Consider the following 14,907-nt stretch of genomic DNA (forward strand, 5'->3'; position numbering starts at 1 on the left):
AGAGGGGATCAAGGTTTTGGTTCCTCTGATGCATACTGGGTACAGCCTATAGTTAAACAAAAACCTATGATGACAATCTGGCTAGATGGAAAGGCATTCCAAGGCTTGGTTGACACAGGAGCTGATGTGACTATCCTAAAACAAAGTGATTGGCCTGCTACCTGGCCTCTGACCCCAACCTTAACCAATTTAAGGGGTATTGGCCAAAGTCAAAATCCACTACAAAGCTCTAAGGTGCTAACCTGGAAAGATAAAGAAGGAAATACAGGAAATATACAACCCTATGTCATCTCAGGCCTTCCCATTAATCTCTGGGGCAGAGATCTGTTATCCCAGTTGGGATTGATTATGTGCAGCCCTAATGAAGTAATCATGGCTCAAATGGTAAACTCTGAGCTTTCCCCAGACAAAGGATTAGGAAAAGGTGAAGATGAAATTATTCATCCTACTGAAGTTTATGGTAACAATGAAAGAAGAGGCTTGGGGTATTTTTGATGGGGGCTACTGATTCAGCTGCACCCCTAGGACGTTGTGCGGATCCCATCACCTGGAAAGGGGACTCGCCCGTCTGGGTGGATCAGTGGTCCCTAACCACCGAAAAATTACAAGCTGCCCAGTTGCTAGTGCAGGAGCAATTACAGGCAGGGCATTTGGAAGAGAGTAACTCTCCCTGGAACACCCCAATATTTGTCATTAAGAAAAAATCAGGAAAGTGGAGATTGTTGCAAGACTTGAGGGCTGTTAATGCAACCATGATTAAAATGGGAGCCTTACAACCTGGGCTGCCCACACCGGTGGCCATACCTTTAGGTTATTTTAAAATAGTTATAGATTTAAAAGACTGTTTTTTTACTACCCCCTTACATCCTAATGATAGAAAACGTTTTGCTTTCAGTATTCCCTCTATAAACTTTAGAGAACCTATGAAAAGATATCAATGGAAGGTATTGCCTCAGGGTATGGCTAACAGTCCTACCTTGTGCCAAAAGTTTGTGGCTTCTGCCATAGAGGGTGTTAGAACTATGTGGAAGCAAATTTACATGATTCATTTCATGGATGATATTTTGATAGCTGGAAAAGATGGAAAACAGGTACTCCAGTGCTTTGATGATCTTAGAACAGCTTTACAGACTGCAGGGTTACAAATAGCACCAGAAAAGGTGCAATTACAAGACCCATATACCTATTTAGGATTTCAGATTAATGGTCCAAGTATTATTAATAGTAAAGCCACACTGAGGACTGATTCCCTTAAGACACTTAATGATTTTCAAAAACTACTGGGAGACATTAATTGGCTAAGACCATATTTGAAACTTACAACAGGAGAATTGAAGCCTCTGTTTGATATTCTCAAGGGAGATCCTGACCCTAAATCTGGCAGGGCTCTAACAGAGGAGGGTAGAAAAGCCTTACAGAAGGTAGAGAATGCTATTTCATCCCAATTTGTAACTCATATTAATTATTCTAAGCCTTTATATTTTCTTATTTTTAACACTAAACTGACTCCTACTGCAGTTTTTTGGCAAACTGTACCCATATTATGGGTTCATCTTCCCTCATCCCCCAAGAAGGTTCTTAATCCATACTATGCAGCTGTAGCAGATATGATTATGTTAGGCAGAGATAACAGTCAAAAATATTTTGGAAAAGATCCTGATGTCATAGTACAACCTTATACAAGGCATCAGGTTGATTGGCTTATGCAGAATTCTGAAGTCTGGCCTATTGCATGTGCCTCATTTGCTGGTCAGATAGATAATCATTACCCACCAGATAAATTGGTTCAGTTTTGTAATCATCATGAATTTGTTTTTCCATCTCGTACTGCACATGAACCTATCAAGGAAGCATTGCTAGTTTTCACTGATGGTTCCTCATCAGGAACAGCTGCTTATGCCTTTAAAGATCAAGTAATCTCCTTTGCTACATCATCTGTGTCAGCTCAATTGGTTGAATTACATGCTGTTATTGCTGTGTTTCAAGCATTTCCAAATCAACCCATTAACATTTATACAGATAGCTCATACATAGCTCAGTCTATCCCTCTGCTAGAAACTGCTGCACAAATAAAGCATTCCTCAGAAGCAGCTGATTTGTTTTTACAGTGCCAACAATTAATTTTGAGGAGAAAGTGTAAATTCTTTATAGGACATCTGAGAGCCCACACTGGGCTACCAGGTCCTCTCTCTGAAGGAAATACCAAGGCAGACCTAGCTACTCGAATAGCTGCAGTGACTTTATCAGATCAAAAATCTAATTTGGATCAGGCCATAAAGGCTCATGAGTTACATCACCTTAATTCTAAAACCTTAAGAGTTATGTTTAAAATTACCAGAGAACAAGCTAGACAAATTGTCAAACAATGTCAATCATGTGTTAAACTTTTACCAGTTCCTCATTTGGGTGTAAATCCAAAGGGACTGATACCAAACAGTATCTGGCAAATGGATGTTACTCATTATAATGAATTTGGCAAGCAAAAATATATACATGTATGTGTAGACACATACAGTGGTTTCATCTATGCAACATTACAAACTGGAGAAGCAAGCAAGCATGTGATTGCTCATATGCTTGCTACAATCGCTGTAATGGGTGTGCCTAAACAGATAAAAACTGACAATGGCCCAGGTTATACAAGCTCCAGTTTCCACCAATTTTGTGAAAGATTGGGAATACTACATAAAACGGGTATTCCATATAATCCACAGGGCCAAGGTATAGTAGAAAGGGCACATCAAACCATTAAATGTCAATTTGAAAAAATTAAAAAGGGGGAATGGTACCCTACCAAGGGATCCCCCAGAAATATCCTTCATCATGCACTCTTCATTTTAAATTTTTTAAATTTGAATTCTGAAGGAAAATCTGCTGCAGATAGATTCTGGCATCCTGATACAAAAAAAATTTTGCAACAGTCCTCTGGAAAGACCCATTAACTGGAACCTGGAATGGGCCAGATCCAGTGCTTATCTGGGGAAGAGGTTCTGTTTGCATATATTCCCAAACTGCAGATGCTGCACGTTGGCTGCCAGAGAGACTGATTAAACAAATAGACAACAATAACAAATCCAGGGAGGAGAAACCCCCTGAGAAGCATATTTTTTCTTCACAGGAAACATAAAGATGCTTCACAATTGCCTTCAAATTGGAACAGATCAACAAGTAAACCTGACTTGGGAAGTTATCAGTGCTGAAGAAGACATCACCACCCATATCTCCAGGGTGGCTCTATTGGACTCTTGATTCCCTGACTTATGATTTAGTGGGGAACTAGATTGTTTTAGATTTAGTGGGAATTTAGATTAGGAGAAAACCCACTACCACAGTTACTATAGTTGTTTTTTGGGTTTGAGATTGACTAGAGCAGGAACAGGGATTTCCTTAGTTTTCTTTAGATCAAAGCTATGATCAGTTTTGTATTTATATAGATTTAGATTCTGATATAAGACATTTATAAACAGAATAGAAGAGGCTTACACTTTTTACTCCTCTGATAGAGGGAGTTATGTGTTACCCTTAAAAAAGAGTGTTGCTTTTTTACTGACTGTTCAGGCATTGCTAAGTCTCTTGTCTCTTGGGTTAATAAGGTTCAACAAACTGATGGCTTTTGTACGAGATACTATTCAAATGAAACCCATACAGGTCCACTATTACAGGCTGGAAGTAGGGGACTCTGAAACCTCTGTCATCAAGACTGATGAGGATTAACCCCTAACTTACGCGCTAAGCCGGATAGTCAGTGACGGGTAAGAGAGCATACCGAGACCCTTGCCCCTAAAAGAAGGGAGGCCTCACCATCCTAAGACAGGAGCTCAACCAATGGCTGTTGAGTATCCAAGGACGGGAAAGGGAGGCTGGGGTCCTTTGTTCCAATCTAGGACAGGCACGGTTTCCGTAAGTTTTCCCAGCCTTCCCTTTTGAAAAAAATTTAAAAAGGGGGACCTGTTGGGAGCCGACTTTAGCAGAAAGCGGCTAGATCAACTTTGCAGCCATCTGGAACCATATACCCTGACGAAAGATTTGGTTTTCAATAGCCTACAACAGCTAAAGCACACTCTGATATCCCACATATTTTGTGTTGCTGTTTACTGCCCCCAGCTGCAAGGTGCACGTGGTGGCCACGCCTGCAAGGTATTGCAGTTCACGTGCTGTCCACGTGCTATCTACGCCATACATGCCTTTAAGGCACACGTGCTATCCACGCCTGCAAGGCATTGCGGTGCACGTGCTGTCCACGCTATAGACGCCTGTAAGGCTTACGTCATATCAACACCTGCAAGGCACGTGGTATCCACGCGCCTACAAGGCACGTGGCAAAAGCCTATAAATAGCTCCGAATTCCCTTCAATAAACGAGACTTGATCAGAATCTCTGTCTTGTCTCCATTCTTCGCGTCTCTTCCCCTTTATCCCCACTCTCTCTCTCGCTAGACCCTGACCCTCGGACCGGAACGGGCAGTACGGGCTGCAACAGTTTGGCGTCCAACATCGGGCTCCAGTAAGCGCAACAGTTTGGTGCCCAAGCGTGGGGGGTTCGCAACAGTTTGGCGTCCAACATCGGGCTCCAGTAGAGCAACAAATTACTATGAGGGTGTGCTCCCACCATCATCTCATTCCCGCTTCCCTGCTCTTGCAATTCCCTAACACTAGGGAATCTAAACTTTCAGGTACCAAGGCTGTCCACTTCCACTGATGCCTGGCAAGGTCACCCTCAACTACCTATACAGGTGGAGCCATGAGTTCCCCCCTTTGTGTTCTCGGGCTGGAGATTTTAGAATGGCTACTCCAGCTTGTTTCTTAGGACCATTTGCTTGAAAAATTGTTTTCCAGCCTTTTACTCTAAGGTAGAGTCTGTCTTTGCACTGAGATGGGTTTCCTGTATGCAGAAAAATGCTGGGTCCCGTTTATGTATCCAGTCCATTAGCCTATGTCTTTTAATTGGGGAACTGAATCCATTGATATTGAGAGATATTAAGGAACAGTGATTGTTGTCTCCTGTTATTTTTGTTATTAGAGGTGAAGTTATCTTTGTGTGGCTATCTTCTTTTGGATTTGTTGGGAGAGGGTTACTTTCTTGCTCTTTCTAGGGCATAATTTCCCTCCTTGTATTGGAGCTTTGCTGCTATTATCCTTTGTAATGCTGGGTTTGTGGAAAGATATTGTGTAAATTTGGTTTTGTCATGGAATATCTTGATTTTTCCATCTATGGTAATTGAGAGATTTGCTGGGTATAGTAGCCTGGGCTGGCATTTGTGTTCTCTTAGGGTCTCTGTATGACATCTGTACAGCATCTTCTAGCTTTTATAGTATCTGGTGAGAAGTCTGGTGTAATTCTGATAGGTCTGCCTTTATATGTTAGTTGGCCTTTCTCCCTTACTGCATTTAATATTCTTTCTTTGTTTTGTGCACTTGGTGTTTTGATTATTATGTGACAGGAGGTATTTCCTTTCTGGTCTAGTCTATTTGGCGTTCTATAGGCTTCTTGTATGTTTATGGACATCTTTTTCTTTATATTAGGGAAGTTTTCTTCTATAATTTTGTTGAAGATATTTATTGGCCCTTTAAGTTGGGAATCTTCACTCTCATCTATACCCATTATCCTTAGGTTTGGTCTCCTTATTGTGTCCTGGATTTCCTGGATAATTTGTGTTAAGAACTTTTTTCATTTTGCATTTTCTTTGACAGTTGTGTTGACATTTTCTATGGTATCTTCTGCACCTGAGATTCTCTCTTCTATCTCTTGTATTCTGTTGGTGATGCTTGTGTCTATGACTCCTGATTTCTTTCCTAGGTTTTCTATCTTCAGGGTAGTCTCCCTTTGTGATTTCTTTATTGTTTCTACTTCCGTTTTTATGTCCTGGATGGTTTTGTTCAATTTCTTCACCTGTTTGTTTGTGTTCTCCTGTAATTCTTTAAGGGATTTTTGTGTTTCCTCTTTAAGGGCTTCTACCTGTTTACCTGTGTTCTCCTCAAATTCTTTTAGAGTGTTTTTATGTCCTTCTTAAAGTCCTCTATCATCATCATTAGAAATGATTTTAAATCTGAATTTTGCTTTCCTGGTGATATGGGGAATTGAGGACTTTATAGTGTGGGAGAACTAGGTTCTAATGATGCCAAGTACCCTGGGTTACTGATGCTTATGTTCTTGTGCTTGCCTTTTGTCATCTGTATCTCCTTAGTGTTACCTGCCCTGTCCCTGACTGGAGCCTGTCTTTCCTATTATCTTGGTTGTATCAGAACTTTGTGGGGTGGGTGTAACTACTGGGGTAAGTGCTGGGGCCCCAAATCTGCTCAGTGCTCAAGCGCAGATGGGATGCTGTCCAGGTTAGAGCTCTGGGAGCCCCGCTTCCTCTGGGTTCTTAGAGATTGGGGGCAGAGCTGCCACCCAAGATCTGCTCACTGCTCTGGCCCAGACTGGAAGGAGCCAGTGCTCTGGGCTGGGAGTGACTTCCAGGGTCCTCGTGGGTCCCAGTTACTCCCTGTTTGGCGTGAGCGTTGCTGTCTGCTTACCTAAGATATTGCCCGGGTTAGAGTTCCTGGGATCCACGCTTCCTCTGGGTTCTGTGTGATTGGGGGCAGAGCTGCCGTCTTGGATCTGCTCAGTTCCTGGGCCCAGACTGGAAGGACAACACTGTGCTTTCTTTAAAAGTTTTTTTTTTTCTTTTTCTTTTTCTCTCTTTCTATTTACTAGATTCTTGGCAGAACACAGTGGCACTCTTTGCACTTGAAAGGCAGATCTCTGTGACTTCCATGCCAGACAAGGCTACACTGTGAGAGCCTGGGCAAGTTATTAGTGAGAGCAATGACTTAATCAGGATGAACAGCTCCTTCTTCTAAACTTAGTGGCAGATTTTCCCTGTCTACATGGAATCCCTAAAAACAAATGAGATGATCTGAGTATGAGGGGACAGGTATCTTCGTGGTTATGGTAATAGACAGTGCTCACAATAGCTCAACTCACAGCACTCTTTGGAATTGACTGGTTGACTACCATTATGTATCCATGAAACTGAAGTAGGAGAGAACTGTGTTCGTGGGTTTATGTCAATTTGACATAAACCTGACATCTGGGAAGAGAGACTCTTAACTGAGAATATACCTCTATGAGATAGGTATGTAGGGAAATTTGTAGGGTATTGTCTTGATTAATGGTTGATGATTGATGACCCTTGGCAAGTGGTCTTGAGTCTATAAGAAGGTATATTTAGCAAACCATGGGTCATGAGCTAGTAGGCAGTATTCCTCTATGACCTCTGCTTCAGTTCCTGCCTTCTGGTTGGTTCCTGCCTTGAGTCCCTGTCCTATGATAGAGTGTGACTTGAGAATACAGGCTGAAATAAACCATTCCCTTCACGAATTGCTTTTGGTCATGGTGTCTTATCACAGCAATAAAACCCTAAGAGAGAGCTACATGTTACTCTTACTTGATAACTACAAGGAGAAAAAACACAGGATTTAGTGAAATTAATATTATTTGAGACTCTAAGGTCCCAGGTTTAAGTCAATGCTCAGTCATATTATACCTCATCTATCCTGGGAAACATGAATCCCTGTGTGAGCTCTGCTACTCTCTATATACACTAATCTGTCAGCCAGACTGGCACAAAAACTTCTAAAGTAATTTAGTCAGGATAGAAACTTAATTTGGACTTTTAGGGATGGGTGAATATTTGGCACAAATGACACTAATTTCTGAAGACCGAACTTGCCATTCTGCACCACCAGTCAAAGGAGGCATTTCTGAAAAAGAGATGATCAAGTGAGTTCTGTCTCAGTTTCATGGTGTCTTTATGAGTGTTATTTAGAAACCATTGTTTTCTTACAGATAGTCTCTTGTTTCTCCCAGAGCACTTTCAAGATTTTGCTCATTATTTTTGATTTTAAAAATTTTCTTTATATATGCTTGGATGCAAAAATACTGAGATATAGTCTGCATGAGGTTTCTGGGTTTTTTTCTTTAAAGGTTCATTATGTCAAGCTGCAATCTCTTTTCAATTATTCTTCAAAACAAACTTCAGAATTTACAGGTAAAATGTGGATTTCATGTTTCTAGGTCTATCTTACTAGAAAGAAAACTGTAAACACCTGAAAGATGAGAGATATGTGACTTCTAGTTAGACATTGTGTACTCATGCTTTGAGAACAGAGAGTAGATTAGAGCATCCAATGGGGGAGAAACATGAGCCAAACACCTGGCCTATGTGTGTGGAGATATCATGAGGCAACCTACTAATTTGTTCCCTGAGTACTTGCAAATAAATATGGTTTCCAGATTCAATTCTCAAGAGCCTAACCATCAATATTTGAAATTGTTTAAAATTTGTGTTTCTTCAGTTTTAGTTACTGTCTTTGGCTTTTGTCTTACGATAAATAGCATAACCAAGGAACAGGGAGGATTAGCTAGAACTTATTACATAGCCATAACCTACTGGTAGAAATCTGTATAATTAATATCAAGATGAAGTCATAATTTCTTAAATGGTACAAAATTTACTTTGATTTAAAATTTAAGATTTAAAATTTAAGATTTGATTAAAATTTAAGTTTTAGTTAGGAGAGATGACAGAGGTTCTGGTTAGTGAACAAAATGATGGACTGAGTATTAGGACTATCTTGTACCTCACTGGCACAATTAGGAATAATTATGCTCTAATTGTATTTTGAGAGAAAAGTTTTATTTTAACAGGAAGGGTGATATTTTCATTGGTACGAGCTTCTTATTGATATAAAAGTGAGATGAATATTGATACTCTCATGGGCATTGTACCTGTATAACACATTTAGGACTACAAGGCTTAGACCCAGTCCTTCTTTAACTTTTTTAAACTGATTTGGGACGGTTAGCCTCTGAGTTAAGGGACTATAGCAAATTCATGGCTTTGAGTTTATTGTTAGGGTGTTTTCCATATTTTATTTAGAAATAGCTGAAAGGAGTTAACAGACAACAATCCAGGTTACCTTACATGGATAGTTGGTTTTCAAAATGTCAGAAGTCCATAGAATTGACGTTACAAATATTTATATATTAATGTTCATTTTGATTAGAGACCTGTCTGCTCATGACAGCTTCCTGTCTTGGATTCTAAGAAGAAATTGAGCATCTTTGGAGTTATTCCAATTGTGGTGAGTCAGCTACTAGACAAGAATTGCCTCTTTCCATCTACAGACTCTACAGACAAATTACTGTCCAGAAAAGGACACACTTGTAGAATAGTCAACTGATTATATCTGCCAAGACAGAGTAATCAGCCCTTAATAATTCTTCATCACTAAGGTCTGTCAGATGTTTTTGGGCCAGAAGGCTGAAGATCGGATGCTCCAACGTTCTGTAGTATAGGGACTGTCCAGGTATTCAGCGGTCTCTATAAATTGGCTATGTTTTAGAAGCTATGCTTTGTGCTTCCCATAATTTCAGTTAACTCAGTCATTCTGTATTTCTGACAGGGTTGAAAACTTATAGCCTCATAGCCAATCCTGGCTATTTACTTTGAGAGAAAAGATCCGAGTGGATGGTTTTCAGCTGACATTCATTCTAAAGCCAAGAAAAAAGCCAGATTCAAAACTAAGTGTTTTAGTTAGGAGAGATGACAGAGGTTCTGGTTAGTGAACAAAATGATGGACTGAGTATTAGGACTATCTTGTACCTCACTGGCACAATTAGGAATAATTATGCTCTAATTGTATTTTGAGAGAAAAGTTTTATTTTAACAGGAAGGGTGATATGTAGGAGGAGCTAAGGGGGAAGGAGTACTGAGAGGAAGAGATGGAGTAAGGAGAGGAGAAGATGAAAGAGAGGAGAAGCTAGGTGATGAGAGAGAGAGAAAGAGAGAGAAAGAGGGGGGCATGGAGGCAGATGTTCACGTGTCTCCAACAGTCAAAGATAGTTTATATATCTAGGTTGGGTATTGGGTTATACTTCTGATTGAGCATTACCGAACTTATAACGCCTTTGATTAACATTTTAAAAAATTGTATAAAAGCAAAAAGGAAAAGGGGGCATGAGATAGGGGTTTTCTAGGAAGGGGAAATGGAGAAAGGGGATGGCATCTGACAGGTAAATAAAATATAAAATAAAAAAACAAAAACAAAAAATAGCATAACCAAAAGTAGATTTTGAGCTTTGGTATGAAAATAGCATCATAGATAACTATTTGTCTCTTTTGCCAGAGAAGAAGGGAAGTGACTCCTTTGGTAAATGAAACTAATTTCCTTTGGATCTAACATTCTAGATTTTTTTTCTTTTGATGATAAGAGGCAGTGTACTCTCTTTTGTAACTCAGCAGAAATTAATTAGGATGTCATTTTCAGGGCCCAAGAGGACTGGATTGATGGTCAAAGGCTGGGAGTGGGCAGGGAACATGACTTCTCCTGTCCAGGTTCTGTTAGACCACCTGGGGTTAGCAGGTAATTTTGGAGCCGTCTGGAATGCTGGTTCAAAACTGGGACTCAAGCGTGTAGGAATTTTCTTCAGTCGATATGGGTTACATTGGCCTTTAGTAAGTTCTGGGCTTGCTAGTTTTGAAGGACCACTTAAGGCTTGTGTGTTTTGAAGTTTGCAGTCTTTAGTTGCTTGGAAATCTGCTGGAACAAATACAGGCTTGGAACCAATGCTAAAGTTTAAAATCTTACAGTTAAATTTAAACTCTATTAATGTTAAAACTCTGAACATTTGAGGTTTTAATATAACAATAACAGCAAGAGAAAAAAATCTGAAACATTTGAAAATGTTTTAATATATACCTTAGATAATTTTTTAAACCTTTACAACTTGTCTTTATATATTTTAAATTACCTTTTCAGACTCTCACAATTTACTTAGGCTTTTGTATCCTCAGACCTTCACAACTTGAATTTATGTACATTAAATTACTTTCTTAGACCCTCATAACTTATTTACATTTTTATATATTTAGACATTCATAACTTCCATTTTAAATTATTTTCCTAGTCCCTCAAAATCTTTAGAAACTCTTCTTTAATATGAAGCCTGTTTGCAGGATAAAGTGTATGAGTCTGCTTTTTTATTTTTTTTTTTGGAGGGGACCTTAGCTTCTTCTTTCTTTATTGGACACTTGGTAGATGACACATAGATCTACACTGTTAAATAATTATTAAAATACTGACCAAGATTAAGGCCCTGGCCCAGAGCTCCAAACCAGAAGCAATAAAGAATGGGAGTGATAAACTGGTGGTATTTCTCCAACTTCATGAAACCCATAAACACAAAACCCATAAAAGGAGGCACTTGAATCCTTCCAGAGCCAGACCAGGGCTTGGGTTAATTCAGGCGCCCCTTGCTGTATCTTTCAGGGCAAAGTAACCAGCAAGAGTCTAGAGAGAACAGTCAGTTGAATCCAGACAGACAGATGGACCCAAATGGAAAGAAGATGGGACAAGGACAGGTGCTGTCCAGCTGGAGATAAGATGCAGCAAAGTTAGGCTAAGGGAGAAGGCTGGGGGCAGCAATGTAGGAGTGCAGCTTCAGGGTCCTGCCCTGAGTGGCTGGTCAGGTGTCAGCTGGCAGTTTCCAGGTGGCATTCCTGACCAAAACCTGGCTGAGGGCTCACACATTGTATGTCCTCTTGGTGAGCTGGATCTCTTCATCTACCAGCTTGGGCTTGAGCTGTCCCTTGTAGACTAGGCTGTCTCCAGGCCTATGGTGATTGTCTGCTTTTCACAGACCCAAATCTCCTGTGAAACCTACTAGATAAGTCTGAAGTCATGGCTGACTAGCATCGTGCCACCCTCAAACTCATTGATGGCATCTGTCTGAGCATCAGTGGTCTTGATGTCCAGGTGATTAGTAGGCTGGTCCAGAAAGAGCATGTGAGGGTTCTTCCAGGCCAGCCAGGCCAGACACTCTTGGTACTTCTGCCCATCTGACAGGTTCCAGATTGGCCTCACCTACTGTTCTCAGTGAGGCCATATCTCCCAATGATTTTCCTTATTCCTTCTCTTTGATCTCTGGGTAGCACTTCATCATGTACTCCAACAGTGAAAGGTCCTGGTCCAGCTGCTTCTGTAGGTGCAGATAGCAACACCGTATCTTGACATGAGAATGCATCCCGATCATTCCATCTGTGTGCAGAAGATCTCCAGTTATCAGCTTCCACAGAGTGGACTTCTTTGCACTGTTGGGTCCTACCTGAGCCACTTGTGTCAAGGTCAATGCAAAGTTCTAAATTATTGTGGATGCAAGGCTCATCTTTTGCATACTTGAAGCTCAGGTTCTGCACCATAATGACAGGTGGTGGGATCTTCCACATGGTAAGAAATAAAACATAAGCATCTTGTCACTCAAAACACTTTCTGTCCTGCTGCCATTATTTTTGAAGTGTTTTATCTTTGCTTTGAGAGTATCTGACTAGTTTGGGACTGCTGTGGCCAAACCTGGCAATGTAGTTCTTCATGTGTAGTATCTGGTCCTTCTCCCAGTAAAACCTCATCTGGTTGTCTTCCAGCTCCAGCTGTGTCTTCACATACTGATCATAGTTACTGTGCAATACTTAGTTTCTGTTGTGGATGTGGATGATTTTGGTACAGACCTCATTCAGGAAGTCCTGGAAATGGGACAGAAGGACTAGGATGCACCTGAAAGTCTTTAGCCACATGTATGCATCCAGGTCCTGGTGGTTGGTAGGCTTGTCCAGATGCAGCATGAAGGAATGAATAAAGAAGGCTCTAGCAGACCCAACTCTCATCTGTCAGCCACCACTGACTTGTTTCAGCTTCTTGCACTGCATGGCGAGTGTGAAACCTGATTGGTGTAAGATGCTTGAGACCCTCATCTTGGGGTTTTTAGCATCCAGCTCTTCCAGCTGTTCATAGAGTTCCATGAGCTTCTCACACTCCACATTCTCATGAGCTAACCGCTCAGCCTCTCTCTCCAGCATGGCCCACTTGGTTTCCATCGCCACTGCACACTACAAGGATGTTTTTTAGTTAGGAGACATCTCGTGGGTCAGATGGTTGATCTCCATTTGCTCTGGCATTGGCACCTCAAGTTTCCCAATATCAGGCAGCAGCATGGACTTTCCAATTCCATCTAAGCTAATGAGGTCATAACACCAGTCTGAATTTAATTTCAGTTTGTTGTAGCTGAGCAGCTCTTGACCATGAAAGCTGAGTGAGGGGTTGATGATGTGGATGTCATTACTGTTGGGGTGAGAGGCCAGGATGCTCGTGACAGCTTGAGCAGCAGCTTTCTTCATCTCAAATCCTCCAGCTCCTTGGTCACCAAATCCACTTCTCTATCACCTGTGGTCTCTCTGCCATTGGCCTCCTTATGGTTTTTCCCCTCTGCCACCTGAGATTCTATGATAGCATTGCCATTTTCTTCATGTCCTATTCTGGGCTGCTATGGTGTTTTGTTAACTTCCTTCTTTTTGACTGCCTTCTTTTTGGCCAGGTCAGAAGCCATGGTAATGAGTCGTAGGGGTAGTTACTATTCTTTAAGGAGTGGGGGCCTCTCCACTCAGCCTCTTGAGACTACCTTTTTAAGCACAAGACAATAGCTCTAGACAAAGCAAAACCTAATTTTTAAAAACATATGTAATAGACTGACCAGGCATCTGTATCTGTGCTTGCTGTTGTCAAACTAAAAAAGCTACAGCTAGCCATTAACACCATCAGAAATCTGAGAGGATGAATTTGGGCAAGAATCATAATCCAAAAGCCTCTGTATCCATTAAAATGACAGAGACTTACCTAGGTGGTTACCCTAGGCTCATCCACAATGGTCTTTGGGGCAGAGGTCATTGGTCTTTGACACAGGACAGCATTCAGTCTTCTGTTGCCACCTAGGGCTTTATTAGCTTTAGCTGCCAGACTCAGAAGATCTGAGAGACTTCCTGTGGATGAAGGACTTGAAAGACTGGCCTACCTTGGTGAGGCAAAGAGGGGCAGTCAATTCTCCAGTGTCCTGCTTGTCCACAGTTTCAGCAGAGTCCTGGTGTTTACATTTAAGTTTACATTTCTGTAAGAGTTTGAATATACATAAACTTGAACTTTTTTATGTAAAGATTGAAAAATGTGGAAGAAGTCAAAGAACAAAAGGTCTATAAATATATTTCTCATCCCAATTCTATATAAATCTTTTTGATTAAAAGGTTAGATAACATGCAATATAGAGATAACAAATTAATTTACCATTGACTGTAAGAAAATTTTCCTTAGGGGATGTTAGACAATATCTGGAACATTTACCCTGCATAAATATAACAGCTTTTCCATTGATGCATAAATTAACCCCGCCTTGTTCTTCCATTTTAGCTTGTATACCATAGGGTTTTTTTTTTTTTTTTTTTTTCCAGAAAATCTTTAGGCTTCATGAAACTCAGGCCAAACCAGCTGTGATGGGTGACTGGATACTTAGGTGAAGTTAAATGACCTTGACTATCTTCTTCTTTTTGTAGGAATATTAACATTTAACAAGTCTAGCTCATATTACTTTAGACTAGCAGATCTGGAATGATTACTGAGAGATTTAAAACAGAGGGTTTTATTTTATTTCATAACCAGTTTGTGCATGTCTGCAGATGTAGGCAGACAACCTGAAAAGTTTAGGGTTTTTTTTTGTTTTTGTTTTGTTTTTGTTTTTTGTAAAGTCAGTCAGTTGCAGAATACTGTAAGTATTATTAATCTAGAGGCCATCAAACAGAAAACTTTAAAAACAGACAGACATCTGCAGGAATTCAGAAAATGTTAACATCAGGTTATTTCTGTTTTATTTACAGATTTTAAAACTCTGTTTAATAAATTTAGAAATCTTAATGTAGAGAAATTTTGTTTTTGCTTTTTTAAAGCACATAGTGTCTTTTCAGCAGGGGTTGTTTTGTTTTCCCTTTGTCCTACAATCAGATGGCTTTCTGACCCAAGACAGTGATTTTAGAAGAAATTTTTA

The 14,907-nt window shown here is 40.4% G+C and overlaps 1 pseudogene; it reads right to left on the bottom strand.

Annotated features, from left to right (window-relative positions):
- Positions 1–11,568: 11,568 nt before the first annotated feature.
- Positions 11,569–13,425, bottom strand: LOC117714066 (ATP-binding cassette sub-family F member 2 pseudogene; annotated as a pseudogene).
- Between the last annotated feature and the right edge of the window lie 1,482 nt (positions 13,426–14,907).

The sequence above is a fragment of the Arvicanthis niloticus genome, chromosome 8 (assembly GCF_011762505.2).
Source record: "Arvicanthis niloticus isolate mArvNil1 chromosome 8, mArvNil1.pat.X, whole genome shotgun sequence".
In the NCBI taxonomy this organism is placed as follows: Eukaryota; Metazoa; Chordata; class Mammalia; order Rodentia; family Muridae; genus Arvicanthis; species Arvicanthis niloticus.